Source organism: Zootoca vivipara, chromosome 3 (genome assembly GCF_963506605.1).
Source record: "Zootoca vivipara chromosome 3, rZooViv1.1, whole genome shotgun sequence".
Taxonomy (NCBI): Eukaryota; Metazoa; Chordata; class Lepidosauria; order Squamata; family Lacertidae; genus Zootoca; species Zootoca vivipara.
This window is the reverse complement of record NC_083278.1, coordinates 40,777,631-40,796,523: the sequence shown is the minus strand read 5'-3', so window position 1 is coordinate 40,796,523 and position 18,893 is coordinate 40,777,631. Positions and strand designations below refer to the sequence as shown.

The window sequence follows — 18,893 nt, the reverse complement described above, 5'->3', positions numbered from 1 at the left end:
ACATTCACAAACAGATGCAAAAATTCTAAGAACTGAACTTTGTAAAAATGAGAAATGGAGAAACTGAAATTGACAGATTTGTCCACCCCTAGCCTGTGGATACTGGGGGTGGGTTTTATGTGCCATACCTGTTCTCCCATCTCCATTTCGGCCTTTTTGTGTTCAAGCAAATGCTTGGACAGGACTGTAGAGAATCCTCCTTGCATCTCTAGCTATTGGAATAGAGAGGCCACTGTGTTTCTTGCCCACCACAGCTCCACGTTACAGTAATAATGTGGAAACATCACTTTTGATTATTCAGATAGCTGACTTTCCCCTCCAAGAACCTGCCGTTCAGAAAGGCAAGACTGTATTGCTTTGATGGAGATCCATACCTGCAGTTTGGCAATTCCTCATGAGAGGCTCAGCACACACAAGCTAAGCAGGCCAAAACTAGATAAAAATATGCTACCTGTTCATGGGGACATTAGGGGGCTGTCTCCTACTGCCCCATACTCCCTAAAAGCTGTGCCTTCACCTTATTTTTAGACTTATGGTACATGAGTGGTGTAATAATGTCACATTGATGTGTGTGTTGCTTTATTTTAGAAACAATTTTGGAAGGTGCCAAGGTAGCACATACTCGGGCCAAGATGTAATGTGATTGTTAATATACAACAAGTTTGCTGAGAAATATAGTTTAGAGCAGCAGCAGAATCTGCAATGGCTTAAATAACTTCTCTATCGTCGGTGTCCGCAGAATAATGTAAAAATGAAACAAAGAAAAGTAGTCTCCTTTTTGGTTAGGTAAATCAAAGAGAGAGGAAATTTTGCATCGGATTATGTCTTAGCACCACAAAGATCCCATTGACCATAAAAGACATTTGAAAAGCACAATAAGAATGTGTACTGCAAGGTATATATGGAGAGGGCTTTTATTTATTTTTTAGAAAAAGGGGTGGTGGAACTTGCTGAGCACCCACCTTCTCTTCTTCGCTCCCACCACCACTTTTTGGCAACACTGCTGCCGACCTCCACCACCTCTCACATGCAGACACAATTGCAGCACCAACACGATCACCATGGCAACTTGATCGTTGAGCCGCACATCCTCAGGCCTGGCGCCCCCTGCCAGTGCACAGCCCCAACCTAAAGAGCTGCCTGAACACACCAAAGAGGTGCCAGAACTCAGTTCTGGAGAGTTCCGTCTGAAGAAAAGCCCTGTATATGGAGAAGATAAATGGTGCCGCCAATGTCAGCATGTTGTAGTCTACCTTAAGACTTGGGAAAACTCAAGTGTACATATCCATTGCCTCTTATTTATTTATTCAGAACAAAAGACCAAGGATTCGAAAGGAGGCAATACAATTTGCATAATTATAATGGGGTGTCAATAGTCCTTTGAATGAGCCCTACTGATGCTTGGCTTAGTATAACCAGTTGATTCAGGGCCGCCAATGCCCTGAATTTCAGCCAATAGTAGTTGCCAGCTATTGTGAGGTTAACTTCATACCACTGGAGTGATGATTTTTGAGGCAGTCATTTCTGAAGTTGCGTGTCAATATAATGCAGGAGCTTCTGTAATTTACCATGTCTTAAAGTATGCAGGGCACCTAAATTAAAGGTTATATCCCACCTCCTGACGGTATATGAGGAACAACATGGGTTTTGGTGAAAATAAACTGCAGTAGAAAGGAAACAGGGCTGCATGCAACAAATACAGGGCAGAATGAAAATTAATGCCTTCTTACATCCCCACCTGTTATGCATGGACGTCAAGGAAAGTGGCTATAGGATCACAGCCTACATTTTGTATGCTGAAGTGGTCCAGCAGCAGATACATCAAAGTGACCCTGCTAGGAAGCAAATTTTATAGGAACTAAAATGGTGATATCAATAGTTTTCGCTTATTACGCTGTGTACAACAATTTGCTATAACATTTGATTTGGAAGAAAAAAGCTTTCCTTTTTATGATGGATACATCAATGTCTTTCTTCTGCCAATGACTTCTTTGTTCTTCTCTGCTTGTGTTCTTCCTGAAGAAACCCATCAAATGGGATGTGAAGGAGAAGGGTCTCCTGTCACAAATCATTTTTATCAAAAGAACTGGAGCAGTACAAAAATTGGCTTGTATTTCTTGTTCTATCTCCACTGTCCAGAATTACTTTACAGTGCAATATATTCTTTCTGCTTCTCAGATTGCCAACCTGAAAAATCAAACAATATTTCAGAAGAGATGCATCCTTTTTTGTGAAGTTTTGTGAAGTTAAGTACTCATGCTTAGGGAACAAAGAGGAATAAATTACAGTTGTAAACTGCTACAGTATAGTGCAGGGGTCCCCAGACTTACCGTGCGGCGGGCCGGTGCCCGCCGCGCCGACCGCGCGGTGGGCCGGAGGGCAGGGGAGTGCGCGCGCAGCGGGCCGGAGGGCGGGGGAGTGCGCGCCCGTGCGCATGCGCACACGCGCCCGTGCGGGAAAAAAATCGCCGAAAATCGCTTGTGCGCATGCGTATGGGCCTCCCCTGACCCGGAAGTGCACCAGAAATGACCTCTTCCGGGTCAGGAGAGGCCCATACGCATGCGCACAAAGGATTTTCGGCGATTTTTTGGCGATTTTTTAGATCGTCGCTGCGCCGCGCGCTGTGAGAGCGGGCGGCGGCAGCGGGCGGCGGGGGTCGTCGCGGGGCGGATTGGAAGGCCGATTGGGCCGCATCCGGCCCGGGGGCCGTAGTTTGGGGACCCCTGGTATAGTGGTTAGATTCTAGGTTCTTCACATTTAAGTCCTAATGAAAATCTGCCAGTATTCCTACGAATATACCAGTTTTGTATGCAATTTTGTCTAACATGCACATTTTTTTTGGCAAACAATTTTCCTGTAATATGATGAATTTTTGTGTGTTATTTTCTTGGGTGTGTGCATTTTTTAATGCCCACGTTGCCTTCGTATGTGCATTTTTATGTAAGTTACTTGGCTGAAGAACCACATTGCAAAATTTGGAGAAGTGTGAATTTCAAAGGATCGTTGTGTTTCGGTTCTCGTATTGTTTCAGAATGGACAAAATAGGGAGGTTTGCCTTTAAATGTGAATGGAACAGAACCTCATCCCTGCCCTTGGGATGTGGATGGACTACAATGTCTCCCATTCCTTACCCTTGGCTAGGCTGGCTTGGGAGCTGGAGGGCACCAGGCTCCCCACTCCTGCTTTGACATTTTCTGTAGTATTTGCTGCCTAGCTGATTGTAAGAGGGCCACCATGATTAATACAGGACAACCTTTTTGAGCCTCAAAAACTTTGAGAAGCGCTGCTGTAGGAGTATTTTTTTTTAAAGGCCATATCAGGCAATAACTGAATAGTCATAAAGGCAAAAAAGAACAGGAGTAAACCCCCAAGAGGAGGGGGAAGAATCAAAGGAGATATTATCCTAACATCTTTCAAAAGCACACAAAAGACTGAGAGGGGAGGGGGGAAGAGCCGGCTTGATTCTATTAACTAAATTTTAACACCTCTGCCCAAGTAGACCTGTGAAAAAGGAAGGATTAACACTTCCAGAACTAGGTATTGCTGCACTGAGAGAACAGAAAATAACCCGAATTACTATGGCACATGTTAAAAGTGAGAGGTTCACTAGCAAGGCAGTCAGGCTAAAAGCTCCAGACAGACAGCTGACAAATCTGCCAGGTAAAGATACCAGTCAAAGAGCTTAGGAGGTAGCTGTGCAAAAATGGCAGGTGACAGATATCGTAACTTCTATTTCCACTGAGGTAACATCTCGACCTCTCAGAGTGAGATCAAGTGTATATGTTAAAGTTTAAAAGTTTCAGTTTCAGGCACATCAATATCTTACACTACTGTACATGCCTTTTCCTCTGCAAATTTTGTCACCAATTCCTCTAGGTCAGGCATGTCCAACAGGTAGATCGTGATCTACCGGTAGATCACTGGACGTCTGCGGTAGATCACTGGTAGATCATTGGCTCCCCCCAAAGAAGCTGAACAACTGTGGCTCCTCTAAAAAAGCTCAACATTTTACCTCCTCCCTGAAAGAACTCAACAACTTTGACCCGAACCCCCCCCCCAAAATGGGGCTTCCTCCTTCCTAAAATTTTGACCTGAACCCCCCAAAAGGGGGTAGATCACTGCCAGTTTTTAACTCTGTGAGTAGATCGCAGTCTCTTGGGAGTTGGCCACCCCTGCTCTAGGTCAAGTGCTCTAACAATAACCGCAGCCTCAAGCTGATGGTTTGATTACATCAACATAACATACGATCATTGTCATTTGTTCAATATTACTAACATCAGGTGTGCTGCCCACAATAATTGGGTAGTATTTGGCTGAGTTTGGATGTGCTACCCCCCCCCCCCCGTTTATAGCAGTATAAACTCATTTGGACTATTTTTTCCTAGCTAGCGAACCATTGTTTCTTGATCTTTAACTCTTCACAAATGTTAATTCATGACAGGATAGAAAGGGGCTAGATATTCTACAAACTTCAAAAATATTCTGTTGCTAGCTACTGTACAACTTTTCAGTTGTACCATGGAATGCCAAGTTTTGCATGCCTAAAACTCTGACCAAAGCACTCAAACCTTGCAAGATTGGTCTCCAATCTTGCTTAATTTTCTGCTGCTTTATATCATCAATTGTTTTACCTTTAGTTAAGTGCAATTCAAGTCTCCTCTTGTATGGTATAGGAGAAAATCTCTTGGTTTTTTAGTCTTTGCAAAAAATCATGTGATACAAACTGCTGCAGTCCATGTTGTCACAAATTTTCACTGAAATAGTTAGACCAGTTAGTCGGGTCACTGTAATTCAAATCAGGCACAATACCACATTCTTTTGCAGACTTTGCAGTACTCCCACTTTTCTTGACAGCCCTTTTTCTTCTGTTTTCCAGAAATATCTCCAATCTGTGAAACTTCGGTCTTAGAGTTTATATGATTTGTAGTGGGTGCACCACATTCAACTGTCCTCAGTGCTAGTTTCAACAAGAGTATAGTCATATTCTTGTTCTTCAATTGCTTTCTGTGTACAAAGGAATTTCAGGAAGAACCCCTCTGACTTTGCTTGCTCCTTAGCTTTTCCAGCCTTTCGTTTGCAGTACTGAGCTCCAGGTGGTTGATTTATTTTATCAGAATAATGAATACATTTTCTAAATAAGATTAAGATGTGACCGTACAATTTAAAATTAAGTGCATTTTGTGTGTGGATAACCTCCAATCAACTCTATGGTTTATCTATATCATATATACATAAAAACAATTCTCATGTATAAATTACCTCAAAAATGATAAAGTCTTCAAAATATAAAATAAAAGTAAAGTATTAACAAAAATTTATAAGATATAATGAAAGATAATCTTTTTAAAACTGTGCCCTTGAAAGGTTCATACTGCTTCCCTCTGTGGTCTGTGTCCTGGGTGGCTGCCTAATTAGGCTACTGATAGCATTGGTCCTGGGTGCAGGGAACCTTTGGATTGCCAGGTGTTGCTGAACTACAAGTCCCATCTCCCCTGGCCACTGCTCATGCTTGCTAGGAATGATGGAAGTTGCAGTTCAGCATCATCTGGAGGGGCAAAGGTTCCCCACTTCAGTTTTAGATGACAGGAAAGACCCTTTGCCAGGGGAGCCACTGCTAGTCCAAGTACACAGAACTGGGCTAGGTGGATGTTTGAAAGGAGAAAGGTTCATGTCGAAGGACCGTTTCACAAGGTAAACATAGTTTGTAATGGACATACCTTGAAAAGGGAGCTGCAGCCTAATGATGGTTCTCTGCCTGTGTTTCCATGAAAGTGGCTTTCACATTGGCAATGCGTACATATTTTTAGGTGCACACCTCAGATATTTTATGAGTACACTTAAAAGTCTAACGTGAGAAACTTGCCTTTGGAAATATGTGTGTCAGTCAGGTGCATTTGTCAGAGGGGAATCTTTGTAAGTCAGTCCCCAATGCAGGTATGTCTCTGTGAATGCATATTCAAAACCCATTAACATCAAAACACAATCTATGGAAAATCCCAAAAGTAGTAGTAGTAGTAGTAGTAATGATGATGGTGATAATTTTATTATTTATACTCCGCCCATCTGGCTGCATTTCCCCAGCCACTCTGGGCAGCTTACAGTACATATAAAAACATAGTAAAAGGTCATACATTAAAAAACTTCTCCTTCTGTCCTGATGTCAATAGACAGGGAGTTCCAAAGTGAAGGTACTGCCACACCAAAATATGAATTTCTCACAAGTGCAGGACAAGTATTATGTGGTACCTGCAATAGTGCCAGTTCTACAGTTCCAAGTTGTGGTGTAGACACATATGGGGTAAGACGATCCTGCAAATAAGCTGGTCAAAACCATTAAGGGACAGATAGCAACACCTTGAACTTGGCTCGGTACATGCACTTAAAAAGAAAAGAGATGTGTTTTATTCTAGTTCAGGGGGGGGAATGTCCTCCTGCTTTTGAAAGGGGCTACCCTGTTAATAAGTATTCATTGGAGCTGAGTCTTTTGTATCCACAATGCCTCATCCCTGAATCCAACAAAAGAGGCTAGTCTCTAAGGCTCCTATATATGTCATTGTCAGAGGCCCTTCAGTTCATAAGTACACCGTTACCAGGAGATTAAATGAATTAAAAATTGATGAACATTCTGTGCTAGATGTCTTGCAGTCAAGGATATTTAAGCAGATAAAAGAGTGCCAGGGTAGGGGGAGGAGAAGGAGAAAGGCAGAGAGAAAAGGGTTAGTTGCTAATGTTTTTATAATGGAGAGGGTTTTCATAGAAAAGGAAGGGGGGAAGATCTGCAGGGTTCTGAGCATGTGCTTATTAGAAAAGAAAAATCAAGGGGGAAATTAGCGTGCCAGGTTCTTTGGGAAATTCTTTGTGCTGGCCACACAGAAGGACTCTGAACAGAAATAAGGATTTTTAACAAATTGCATTGGCATTACTTGACTCGGCAGCAGCCTGTGCTAATGGGTAAGCCTAAGTATAAGGTAGAGAAGACAACCCACTGTGGAAGTTCACCGAGGCTATTGTGAGGGTGAGGTGCCAACTGTTTAAAAGGGAGACACTGATTATTGACCCGCTGTGGGAAGATGGCCTGCAATGTCTTGTGAGTATGGATGCTTATAAAAGAGAGGTGTGGAGAACATAGTGATAAAAGGCCGGAAGCAGCTGAAAGTTCTGCTTATATGAAAGCTACATTCCTCAGTCACTGCATCTACTTGTGCAGATGATGGCAGAAGTAAGTTTTGAGGTGGGGGTTAGGCAGGACAGGAGAAACCCACCCAGCCTTATTAGTTTTTATTTATCGATAGTGCTATCCAATACATGTCTACTCTGAAATAACTGACAAGCTGGAACGTGTCCAGAAGAGGGCAATCAAAATGGTCAAAGGCCTGGAAACGATGCCTTATGAGGAACGGCTTAGGGAGCTGGAGAAGAGAAGGTTAAGGGGTGATATGATAGCCATGTTCAAATATATAAAAGGATGTCATATAGAGGAGGGTGAAAGGTTGTTTTCTGCTGCTCCAGAGAAGCGGACATGGAGCAATGGATTCAAACTACAAGAAAGAAGATTCCACCTAAACATTAGGAAGAACTTCCTGACAGTAAGAGCTGTTCGGCAGTGGAATTTGCTGCCAAGGAGTGTGGTGGAGTCTCCTTCTTTGGAGGTCTTTAAGCAGAGGCTTGAGAGGCATATGTCAAGAATGCTTTGATGGTGTTTCCTGCTTGGCAGGGGGTTGGACTGGATGGCCCTTTTAGTCTCTTCCAGCTCTATGATTTTATGATTCTATGAAGTCCTATTGTGTGCAATGTGGCTTGCCCCCAGGTTGGTGAGGTGCAAGTGTATATAGGATTGCAGCCTACTTGTGGTAAAATGGTTTGGTGGAGTGGATATGGAATGACTGGCTTGGATTTTACAGTGACCTATACCTGTGCTGTAAATATCTGGAAAGGGATTCTTCAAATCCAGTCTACATTAATTTCCTTTTGAAGATTTGATCCAAAGCTGACAGACTTTTCACTGATGTTTAATCTGACAGGGGAGCGGTGCTTTCTTTCTTGTGGTACATGCAGGTACGCAGTACCGGCACCATTTTTTCAAGTAACAGCACCTCCTTAAAGCAGGAGAACAATGACTGGCGGCTGCTAAATCATCTGCACCTTGGAAGTGTTTCCAGGACCCCCTTTCTCTGCTTCCCATCTCCTCCAGTTTCTTAGCATTGCTGGTGACAAAAAAACCCCCACACTCCTCACAACTGCCAGCCATGGCACCTTCTCAGTTTACTCAGACAATCCCAGAAATTAACCCCCACTCCAGCCATTCCCTGAGTCAACCGTCTCCTCTGCCCACTCTAATTTGTTATATGGAAGGTGACTGATGGCTGGTTTCTTGGTTGGTGGGGAGCAGTGACTGGCAACTCTGCAAGCCATTGGAGGCATGATTTGCAAAGGCGGAAGGTGCCAGCAGCCAATGAGCTTTGAGAATGGAGAGGAGGCAACTGAGGGGAATAAGTCATGTGAGGAAGGCGCTTCTAGTGCCTTGTCCCACTGCGCGGGCGCAGTTTCCCTCCCCTCTTCCTGCCTTGCTACCAATCTCCTTGTGCAGCCATGTCACAAATGTTGACACTGCAGATGCTCAGCCGGCTAGTAGGAGTGCTTCTTTGAAGAGGGAGGTGAGTGTGCCTTTGAGGGGTACAATGAGTACCGACACCTTATTTTCGGGGGGGGGGGCGTAGCACTGGATGGGAGAAAAATGATACCTCAAGAACCAGGTGATAGCAACTTTTATTTATCCACAAAGTTCATTTAAGGAGATAGACTTTGTGTTTGGTTACACCAAACGGCCCTTTATTTCATTCTAGAGCCTGAAGATGAGGGCGTGGGGGTGTGGAATGACAGGAACAATTGTCCCTTCAGGACAACAGCTATGGGAAGAATACAGCAGCAATATATCAGAGTGAAAGGAAGAAGAGGCAGGTGCACCCAGGCTTCTGAGAGAGAAAAGGCTTAGAAAGTGACGAACAGCCAGCAGGCTAAGATCAGAATAAATTAAAATTACCTCTTGAAGGCAATCCTGTACATTAAAAAAGAGAAAGATAAATGAGCTATCATTTAGAAATATAGGGTGCCAAAGATGTGGGTCTGGAGGAAACGCTTTCAGCTATACGTTTGAAGAACTAAATTCTCCGTAGAATCCTTATGTGCTCTTACCTGAAGGATGCTTTCAAAATCTGTGTGCGTAAATTAAAAGATTTTCTCATTCCAGCGCTCCCTATTTGCCAAAAGATAGCGATCTTGGAAAGTTTGTCTCAGAGGGTTGTTTATATTTTGTACCCTTTGTAGGGGAACTATGCTCACCGCCCTAAATCCTGTGCTGGTTACAGCCTTGGATTCAAACAGAAATCAAGCATAACTCGCACTCTCTGCCTTGTGCCTGCTTCTAGCCCAATTCACACACTCTCTGGCTTTTGACTTTATCCCTACCTACCAGACAAGGAAGGGGGTCCACCTGTTTGCTCTCTGGCACAGAGCAACATCCTTTGTTATACAAAGGACAGTATTCAAGACCATTCATTCAGCAAGAAAGTTGCCTAGCTCATTCTAACGGAACCCTCCATTAGATTTTAATCCAAGACCCAGTAATCAGAAGGGACCTGGGCACCATGCAAGCTAACCTCCCAAGCTCACAACACTATGTTAGTGAAAATAACGTTAAAACACATTATATTAGTGAAAACTGCAAAAATATGTATATCAAGAGAAATGCACACTAAAAGTATGACAAATGTTAAAAGAAAAATTGCAACTGATGTTGAAATGTAGTAAGCTGAATGAGAAACTGAATCAGAAATTGACCAGTTTGCCCATCCCTGTATGTGCTCTCAAAAAATAAGTCCCATTGAGTCAGTGGAGCTTAGTCTCAGATAATGAAGTAAATGACTGCAGACTGAGCTATTAATCGGGAAGTCCTCTAGCTGAATTTCACTACTGTCATGATCTTACTAGGTGGCCTCTATTTCAGCCTCAGTTCTCTCATCTGCCAAAATGGCAGATAACATTACTGACCTACCTTGCAGGTTGGTTGTCAGAATTACAACCAGATAATGCATGTGAACTGCGTTGAACTGTGCTATACAGCTATTAAATATTAAGGTGGCTGTCCCAAAAGGAAGTGTGTGTCCTCTGAAAGTCTATTAAAAACGAGTGTTTATTTTGTTCAGATTATTTCCACTATTTACCATTGAGCTGATTGCTTTCTTCTCTCTTCTCCATCCTTTTTTTTTTACTTATTTAAAAAAATCTCCCATGTCTTTCCCCCTTTCTCCTTTTGTTCTGTGTCATCTGCAGGAGGGCTCCAGGTTCTTCATTCATTCTGCTACATCTTTTGTTGAAGCTGTTAGCAATGCCACCAGGTTTCCTTTGGAAGCTGTGACAATAGTTTTGGGTTTCATTTAGGTCATCTTAAAAACGACCACAGGTTTGGCCTTTTATAGGAGCAAGGTAAGGCCACAGCACATTGTTGTGCCCTTGGTCTTGTGGTGTTTCTTGTGGGAAATGAAAAGAGTTGGTTTAAAGCTTTCACTGATCACTGCTAAAAAGCTTTTCTTCTCACCCCCCCCCCTCTCTCTTTTGGTCCCTGAACTGTATTATCTATAATAGGACTGGCTGGAAGGTACAGTGCTCTGATCTTTTGTAGAGAAGTTATCAAGGTAATCTGTGCTGTTCCCTTTCTGAAGCCAGTGTTGTAATAAAATCAGGGGAAGGAGAAGAATGAGAGAGTGTTCTGTGGGTGAGATCACTCCTTCCTTTTTAGGGTTTTCAAGGAACCCTAAAAAGTTGAGCTCCCTTCTGAGCATAGGTGAAAGTTCACATTGTCTTCAGCAATTCCTTGGCCTGTAACAAATTGAGGAGGCTCCCTTCCACACCTTGAGTTCTTTTATATATATATATACTTTTTCTTAAAAAGTGAATTGTTGCATCCTGAGCTGAACAAAGCTGATTGAGGCTAAGGCTCTGGGCAGGGTGTCCTTGAGAAAACTGTTAACCCTCTCCCTGAACTCCAACATAAGATTATTATTTCCAACCTGCTCTAGCTGACTCGAGACTTTCCCAGATTCTTAACTTCAGTGTGCTGCACTTGGTATCAAAATAGCACTGAACAGATGTGACTTTGGGAAAACATTGTAGTGTTTTGCTTGGAAATTAGTGTAGGAGAATGGAAACTTCATGGTTACACTACCTATCCACTGGCTGTGTAGAGAAAGATCAATTTTTTTCAAGCATTCATAGAAAGAGAATTTCTGGTCAGATGCTCTCTTACCATATCCTGTTATTCTCCGTGTTTAAATATACCTGACAAACATATCCAATAGACTATTCTCTTGAGCATTTATTAGAGGTGTGCACCTGTGTGTACCCCAAATAATGTATGTACACCTCACATTCCTGAGTCAGATCACATTGTTAATGAGGCCTATTGAGGCAGTTCAGGGAATCCCTAATCTTACCAGTAGCTTTGTTCCTCGGGTTTCCCCCCAAAATTAAGCACATTATCTTCCCCCCTCACCTTGTGTTTTCTGAGAAACAAACCCAAGCTGACTGGGGAAATGCCCAGAGTTAAAGAGAGGAGGTGATGTAAAGAAGTGATCTTTCTTTTGATGGACAGTTCTATGCTTTAATGAGTTGCTTTTAGCATTGGTAGGGCAGAAGGCAAGGAGGCCAATAGCAGGTGGCACCAGAGCCAATAACAGACAGAGCCAACTAATTCTGTTTTTGTCTCCATCTTCGCCCCTGCTGACTTCTACAAAAGCAACACGGAGTCTGAGGAGGAGGAAGCTGACAGGTATTGTCACCCCTTGCACTGATTGTGAGTAAGGCTATAGGTAGGCGGGGGGCTCCCTTACCCTAATGGACCAGCCTCCACTTTCCTGAGTAATGCTTTTATGCATTAGGAGGACAGGGTGGAAATTCTAGTATGATAAATAAATATCTCCATTGCATGCCTGCATAAAATAAAAGCCACATTTTTTTAAATCTTTATTCTTTCGTTTGTTTCTAAGCCTAAAAAGTTCTCATTATTCTTTGCTGACAGCTGTGCTAAAATATGCTCAACTTGTAGGTGATCTTAGGTGACAACATTCATCTTCACAGAGCAGTGTGTTCTTCACATTGCCATTATATATTTGCACTTGAGTGTTCTGTTAGAATTGTTTTGACCACTGTATTAAATGGATACAAAATTCAGATTGGCCTTTTTTATTTGTCGTGGCTGACCTGCTATTGTTATATGAAGCTGGACAAATTTCTCAAAAGTTACTACAGCCAACCTTATCTTATTACTTATAACTATTGATCTCTGGAGATTGGGTTTATTATTTTGACATTAAGTTCACAATTTTTTTATTTCTGGCAGTATTGCCTAGCTCTTAATTTGCAGATGTTTCTTAACACTGCATGGTAGGCAGGCAATTGCATAACATTGTTTGTTTGTTTGTTTGTTTGTTTATCATTGACTAGCATGCATAGGTTCTCTGTATCAATGCATACCTTGGATCTGAAACCCAAGACCTTGGGTAGTTGTGATGGGATGACTTTTGAATGTACCATCTTTTCTCTGTGGCTGATGAAGGTGACTTCAGGAACTATGTGAGGCTGCAGCCACTGATAACCTTAAGACCAGTGATTTGTATGCACAAGTATCCTCACACTATAATCTGCTTCAGCCTACTGGCTTTATGCTTCCTCTCCCTTAATCTGTGCCTGAGTAACTCACGATGAGAAGTTATCCAGCTTCCCAAATGGTGCTACTTTCCTGTTTGTCATCAGCATTTTGCTCACCACTTGCTGTTTTTTCTCTGGTTGGATTAGCTGGTTGTGATCTTGAACTCACTTGCTTTTCTTGTATGTTTCCTGGTTCCTGATAATCAACCATGACATACTGTTCTGTCCCAGGCAGCAGGTGCAGGGCAGGGGTCATTCCCAAATGATGGGTGTGTGTGCGCTGGACACAGATTCAAGGGATGGAAGGTCAGGCACTGCCTGTCCCAATTCATGATTCGGAGGTCAAGTTCAAGCAGGGCAAGGCTGAATGAGCTGTGCTGGTCCAGTTAGGAGGGTCACGTTCCAGTGAGATCTGTCAAACAAAGCAGAGAGTGGATCACAGAAGTGAAGTCGGCAGAGAGGCAAACAAGCAAAGCAGGTAGCACGCTGGACAGCTCCCATTAATGTTTAGACTAGACATCCAATAAACCAGGCTCAAATACTGTTCCAACAACCAGTTGGAACCTCAAGTAGGACTGCAGCTTTCTCTGGGCAGCTAAGCACATCCCTGATGAGTGGAGTATCTTCTCTTAATGGGGCTCAGCCATTTACTCCAGTGGCATGAGGAGGCAGGTTTCTGCTGAGGCCTCAGGGTCTGACGAAGGCAGTGTAACCTCTTCAGGTCAAAGAGGCATCGTAGGCTCCTCTGGTGCTAGAAATGCCAAGGAGGAAGGTACCTCAAAGGCTGGTTCTGAGACCCAACTCTCCTCCTGGTCCAAGATGCCCTCTGAATCCATGGCCTCCTCCCTTGAGGATAAGTCCTTGGTCACGATGACACTTTCCAAGTCTGTGTTTCTGTACATTCCTACTGATTCCTGCTCTATGATTCATCAGAACTTTTTGACTTGCAGACATTGCTTTACAAGGAGACCCAAATCTAAGATCTTTGCATGGCTGAGCCCCTCTCTACCCCCTGATTCATTACAATGAAGCGTTTGAAGGCATTAGGTTAGAAGTAATATATTTTGTTATTTTTAAACTGTGCTCTTACAAGTTTGCCCTCAGCAGATTGTAGTACAGTAAGCCCTCAGCCTATGTGGGGGTAATGTTCCAGGGATTGTGCCTAAAGCCAAAATTGGTACACACAACTCTGGCTTCCAACAGAGCGGAAGAACCAGGAGGCTTAGGAAGACCTGTGTGGAGCTGTGGTGGCTGCCACTGCTGCCCCATCACAATCTTGCATCTGCTACTTTGGATGGCTGTACAGTCTGTCAAGTGGCATGGAGAGCCTTGAAAGAGAGATAAGAGCGGTTAGGGTTAGAATTAATGGATTAGATTAGAGAGTATGATGAAGATAAAGCATACATTTAGGGAGTTGAATCGACTACTTAGGTCAATTCTTTATTGTGTCCGCATTTTACCATCTGTCTCTACATGAGCAGCCATGGAGCTATAATTAAGAGGGAGGTGAAGCAAGGAATTCTATTTTAGGGCCTGCTTGGGCCATAGCCTTTAACAATTGTCTGTGAAAGCAAATGACTCAGAAAGAAGGAACTCACAACTTAATGGATTTTCCTCTGGGGACACACGCAACACACACACACACACACACACACACACACACACACACCCCACAGATGCCACTCTCCAGCTGGGCTTGAAAGGGAAGTCCTGGTGTTTGAAGATGTTCAGCAGATTAAGGGATTAATCAGAAAAGGCCCCATTGCAGCATTTCCCTCTTCCAGCTGGTGCTCTGTTGCTGTAGAAAGTTATCATGCTGGAGAAAGAGAGATGGGATAGAAGGTAATGATTTGAGCTCTTTAATGTTAATAAATTCTGCAAAAACATTTTTCTACTGCAGGGAAACTACATTACGGTAATATCCATTGCTACCTTTACAATAAGAGGAAGAATGTGCTATTACTAGGGAGCAGGAAGGCACCAGAAAGCCACATAAAGCTGGGCAAAGAAGCCATTTGTTCATGTGAGGCAACATTCTTTCCAACTATAAATTAGTTGGATTTTTAAATATTGAAACTGAAGGTTGGACATGATACAATTATGAGTGGGGTGAGGGACAATGTAAGTATGGGTAGATAATAAGGGAGGACTTTAAATGTGCCTTTTATTTTAAGGCACATTTGATTTAAACCTTCCTATTTAAGATATTTTAAACATAAATATATGCATACACACCACATAGAGTGTGCTACTGTCATTCAAACAAGATGTACCTAAAGCATGCATCACTGTGCCCAGATTTAACATTTCCAGGAATGAGTAGAGTTGGCACACTTGCTCAGCTGAGCAAAATTTGTCTTGGCCTCCTCTGCAAACTGGGAATTCAGACTCAGGCCTGAATCAAAGAGTGCACCAAAACTGCAAACTTGGGTCTTCAAGTTAGTTTGGCATAGGAGTGAAACTGAATTTCGAAAGCCAGAGGATGTAGTTTTTGTTGAGGTCATGGGATCATGCCTGAAGGGTCCCCAAATGTTGCAGTGTGAATAAAATTGCTTGCCTGCTTGCCTGCTATTGTATTTTTTTAAAAAACCCATTGACATGCTGTCTAATGATCATTTAGCATCATGCCCCCTTACCAATGCTACTCCTGCTCAGTTCAGAAATAACAGGGTAGCTGAGGTTCTGTATGGAAAATTGGATGTGTTCAGCTGACTCTCCAAAAGTGGATTTGGCCTCATTTCTCTTTGGAAGTGTTACAGAAGCAAGGGGAATGTGTTTATTTTCTGGCTACCGAGTTGCTTTTCATAAATGGAACTGCATTTATAAGCTTGGGAATAGTCTATTGGTTTGTGTTTCATTTTCACATTCCCTCCCTCCATCTAACTTTCTCTTTTATCCCTCTTCAGTCTTTAATGGTTAGAGAAAGTATTCTAAACTATAAAGTTGATTTTGTTTTCCTAATTAGGAAGAATTAACTCATTCTTCCCTATATGTTAAAGACTCTGAGGGACATAGTAATAAAAGTAAAATTACTTTATGTGTTTGTAAGAGTTTGACAGAACAAAAAATTGGCAGAGAGTGCCTGATTTGTTCTCACTTAACTTACAAAATGGACTCTATTTCAAACTCCAGCTAAATCACTCACATCTCGGAATGTAAAATCAACCCAATAATGTGGTGTAATGGACAAAAGGAAAGAAATGCACAATCCACACTCTCCATTCTTTATAAATGTAAACAGAAGTTGTTTTGAAAGTGCCATTCAGAAGGTAGCTCTAGAGTCTATAGAAAGCTAAAAGCACTTTAATTGTACTAACAGATACTGTATGAGCAAAGACCATTAGTTTACCCCCTGCTAGCACAGCAGACACTCAGCCTGGCCCAGTAATCTGTTCTGATCATAAATGCTGTGATGTGTGCCTGAAACTCATCCGCATAGAAATGCTTACCCATTCATTTTCATGGAGGGAACTGACCTTTTTGGTACACCCTCCTCTGCAGCTTTGCTCTCCCCCCTCCATGAAAATGAATGAGGACCTCTTTAGTCCAGGGGCTTCTTGTGCATAGCTGATGAACCATTATTCATTGGTGGCATTTGTATCCCACCCTTTCCCTCGAAGAAGATCAAAGGGGTGTACATAGCTCTTCCTCTCCTCATTTAACTCCCTGCAACAACCCTGTGAAGTAGGTTAGGCTGGGAGACAGCCCAAGGTCACCCAGTGAGCTTCATGGCCAAGCGGGCATTAAAACCCTGGTCTCCCAGACCTATTCTGACACACTAACCACTACAATGCACTGGCTCTCTCACCAGACACGCCACACTTGTATTGGAATATATTATCTTTAGGAGCTAATATAATCTCTGTATTCTTGAATGCAACTGTAAAGGTAAAGGTAAAGGTACCACTGACCATTAGGTCCAGTCGTGACCCACTCTGGGGTTGCACGCTCATCTCGCATTATTGGCCGAGGGAGCCGGCGTATAGCTTCCAGGTCATGTGGCCAGCATGACAAAGCCATTTCTGCCGAACCAGAGCGGCACACGGAAACGCCCTTTACCTTCCCGCTGTAGTGGTTCCTATTTATCTACTTGCATTTTGACATGCTTTCAAAATTGCTAGGTTGGCAGGAGCTGGGACTGAGCAACGGGAGCTCACCCCGTCACAGGGATTCGAACCGCTGACCTTCTGATCAGCAAGCCCTAGGCTCAGTGGTTTAACCCACAGCGCCACCTGGGTCCTCCCATGCTCCTAAAAAGGCCACATGCTAAGTATCCAAAAGCTGCACATTATATGCACTTTTTGTAGAACAGGATGGCTTTGTTAATTAATGAATTAATTGTAAAAATATTTATATACTGCTAAATCATAAAAATATATCAAAGTGGTTTGCAACATCATCATCGTCATAATCATTACACCTAATCCTCTCCCCACCTTTTTTAACCAAGGTGGGTGTTTATTTGGTTCAAGGGTGCCTGAGAACGGTCAGATTTTCTTCTGTGAAATGGGTATTTTGTGGGTCCCACAACAGTTCCTTAATTTTCCAAATGTGCACAAAAGGTGGGGAACCCCTGATCAAGCACTTTCAAAGTGCCTCCTATTTTCCAATTGATATTTCATTATTTCATTTCTATCTCATTTCCAGCATGGAAAAGTAGTTTAATGCTACTGTATTTCCATTTTATAACAAACATGCTTGTTCAAGGTCACTATGTAAATGCAGGGCTGAAATAAAATTATAAATAGACTGGGTGCTTCATTCTGTATATTGCTTATCCAGAGTCTGTACCAAATGGGGTGTGGCTGGATTGTGGAAAGTCTGTTTGACATACCGTATTTTTCCGTTTATAAGATGCCCCAATGTATAAGACACCCCCTACTTTTAGGGACTCAGATTTAAGAAAATGGGGGAGATGTATCTGTGTATAAGACACCCCCTAATTTTTGGCATTTTTAAAAAGAAAAAAAACCTAGTCTTATACACGGAAAAATACGGTACAGTATATGCAATACCCAGGGAGCTGGGTATGTTTAGCCTGGAGAAGAGAAGGTTAAGGGGTGATATGATAACCATGTTCAAATATATAAAAGGATGTCATATAGAGGAGGGAGAAAGGTTGTTTTCTGCTGCTCCAGAGAAGCGGACACGGAGCAACGGATTCAAACTACAAGAAAGAAAATTCCACCTAAACATTAGGAAGAACTTCCTGACAGTAAGAGCTGTTCGGCAGTGGAATTTGCTGCCAAGGAGTGTGGTGGAGTCTCCTTCTTTGGAGGTCTTTAAGCAGAGGCTTGACAGCCATCTGTCAGGAATGCTTTGATGGTGTTTCCTGCTTGGCAGGGGGTTGGACTGGATGGCCCTTGTGGTCTCTTCCAACTCTATGATTCTATGATTCTATGATTGTTTGCCAGACACCTTTGTTTTGAGAATACCTCAAAACTTGGCAGCATGGGCAGGGGATGACAATTTAACACTTATTCCATGCTAGACTGAGATACACAACAGCAGGAGAACTGATGCCTTTTCAGCATTTGTATTCACAGTTGAGATAAAGTTCATTGCTTCATTAAAGGTGCTTGCTTCAAGTTGCTCTCCATCAATCTTCATCGGTGACAGCCTGCGTGGGTGCAGCCTGCTGTATATGTCAGCTCTTGTGCAACTACAGGTTCCTGACCTGAAAATATCAGCTGGACCTGGAACAGCTGCAGTGTGCAAAGTCTGAAAAGCCTTTTTGGCCTGCGGTGCAACTGTCTCATCACACCCTTTGCAGACAAATGTTTTGTCATCCCACAGTTTGTGGACAGCTTCATTATAGGGGGACTCAGGAATGTGAAAGAGAAAGCAGCAACTCATCTCCCAGGAGGTCCAAAAATGTGTCTGTCTAAGGACGAAGAGTGACACATAAGAATGAGGTGTCAGTCTAGTACTGTGATGGTACCAGCGATCACACATTCCTGCAATGCGGTGTTTAATGGTTTTCAGCTCATCAAATGTTCAACTGCTGTGTCTGATGGGAGTTGTAGTCCAAAACATCTGGATGGCACCAGGCAGGTGATGGCTGCTCCAGCCTGGCCAACTACTCAGAGCTGACTCTGATACCCACCCACTCTGCAAAGCTTGCTGTCTTCTCCTTCTCCATGAGGAAAGTAAGGGACAAGCTAGGAGATTTGATTTAGACCTCTAGTCCA

General features: G+C 42.8%; 1 long non-coding RNA gene across 1 annotated transcript; it reads right to left on the bottom strand.

Annotated features, from left to right (window-relative positions):
* Positions 1-13,063: 13,063 nt before the first annotated feature.
* Positions 13,064-15,637, bottom strand: LOC118082265 (uncharacterized). The gene is made up of 3 exons (XR_004692225.2): positions 14,372-15,637; positions 13,935-14,030; positions 13,064-13,114 (listed from the first exon to the last, which is right to left on the bottom strand). It is a non-coding gene; the product is annotated as an uncharacterized LOC118082265 (long non-coding RNA).
* Between the last annotated feature and the right edge of the window lie 3,256 nt (positions 15,638-18,893).